General features: G+C 44.1%; 1 non-coding gene across 1 annotated transcript; it reads left to right on the forward strand.

Moving 5' to 3' along the window:
• The first annotated feature begins 551 nt into the window (after positions 1-551).
• Positions 552-636, forward strand: LOC147887533 (small nucleolar RNA Z101). The gene has a single exon (XR_015543266.1). It is a non-coding gene; the product is annotated as a small nucleolar RNA Z101 (small nucleolar RNA).
• The last annotated feature ends 1,259 nt before the right edge of the window (positions 637-1,895 follow it).

Here is a 1,895-nt window from a genome sequence, read left to right on the forward strand (position 1 = left end):
GTATGGTGCCTCCCTTACATAAGCTTATACTATGGGTGGGTTCAGACCACCCGCCGCCCACGAAGAAAGAAAGAGCCTCGCATCGTTTTCAACATGAGCCATGCCGCGAGGACCTTGACACGACTCAAAACAACCTTGTCATCTCTAGGGTTAGGGTTGTGGTTGAAGCTTAATCGTGAGGAATTTCTAGGGTTAGGGTTGAAGCTGAACGTGAGGAAAGTTGGAGCTTCTCTCCAGCATCGGCATATTTTGCCGTGCTCTTCCCTGTGAGGATTCCTCATCAACATCATGATTTTTGCTGATTGATTCCTGATATCCGTTGTCTGAGGGAAGTATCACGGCATTTGTCTTCGTTTTTCCTTTGATTCACATCGAAAAAGCTTTCTTGGCTCGTGGTTTGATTGTTTCGTTTGATCGTTTGAGTTTTTTCCTCCGATCTTTTGCACAAACGGGCTGCCTAAAGGATGAAGCTACTTTCTGTCCCTCGATTGCTGCCGTTAATGGAGATATCTTTCCATCGCTGGTTCTTGTTTTATCCCACTTACTCGTCATGAAGGCAAATGATGATTTATACATTCTAAATGGGTAATTTGCATCTGATCATTAATGATGCTAGCGTTAAGCCTGATGCCTGCTTTACAACTAGTATCCGTGGATGCTCTTTTTGTTTGGAGTCGTAGGATCCTCACCGAAGGATCAGTGCTTTCTCGATTTTTGAACGGTCTATTGCGCTCGTGAATTCTCTATTATGTCGCTTCAAATTAGCTTTGAGAGTTATTCTGAGCTGAGCTGAAGGAATCCTGTGCCATGCTAGCTCATTTCGCAGTATGCCGGGTCAACAATTGAGAGTATTCCTTACCCTATGGTTTCTCTAATTAGAAGCTTTCCTCCTGTGATCGCTTTTTTCCCGGATGCCACACCACAGCTTCCCGGTACAGGAAGTTCCCCTAAAAATCGAGATCTCTCGTCCCTCAACGGTTGGCTTTCAAATAGTGTCTCCAGCGCACGGATTATGCGTGAAGTTATGAAACCGTGTTGATGTCAAGCCTGGTTGTGCGAATCGTTTTATGTAGGGGCTACTAAAGTATCATTAAGCATAGAGATATGCGTGTCTTTATACATGGGCTACGTACGTATCTGTGAACAGCGAGAAACGAAACCCCTTGTCCACGCGCATTTGATCGTGTTTATGATTTGTCGCGAACTTCTGCAAATGGGGCATCTGAGGTACTTCAGTATGCTGGGGCATCTGAGGTACTTCAGTATGCGCAACATACTGCGCATAGCTAGGAAAAGTAAAGCGTTCATCCAATTCCTACACGTCGTGCCGCACATGATAATAAATTTCGGCGGTGAGCTCTGCCACTCCCTATTTTGCAACACGATTTCTTGAATCTAGAGATTTGGGGCTTACTTACTTTGCGTGGTCTAAACATCACTTGCTGCAGTCCAGAGAATGTTGAGTGTGGGTTGCGGAATAGATGAAGATGTAATGGACGTTATGGACTCAGAAGCACAAACTCGGTTTTGTCCAAGAGGAGTGGTCGATTAGAACGTGATTGCAGCCAATATTAATTGTGGGTCCTTTTGTGTATATTTTATGACTTCGCACAACCTATGGTATTGATCACATTTGGTGTGAAAATATGGGATGCTAGCTGTTGACTTGTGGAGTTTGGAGTTTGGAGCCAAGTGTGGAAGGCTTTATGTGGAAGTAGTGTGGTGCATGAACTTTGCAAGCGTGTGAGCCAAATACTTGTATAGTTATGATTATGATAGCAAATCTCTTCCACTTCTCGGTATGGAATTTTATAGTGGGATTGTGTGTGCTTGAAAGATGAGGTTCCCATTACACAACAAAAACTCAAATCCTTGCATGTTGTTTCCAAAGCGGG

Source organism: Dipteris shenzhenensis, chromosome 23, assembly GCF_047967505.1.
Source record: "Dipteris shenzhenensis isolate YYH24624 ecotype China chromosome 23, Dip_SZ_1.0, whole genome shotgun sequence".
Taxonomy (NCBI): Eukaryota; Viridiplantae; Streptophyta; class Polypodiopsida; order Gleicheniales; family Dipteridaceae; genus Dipteris; species Dipteris shenzhenensis.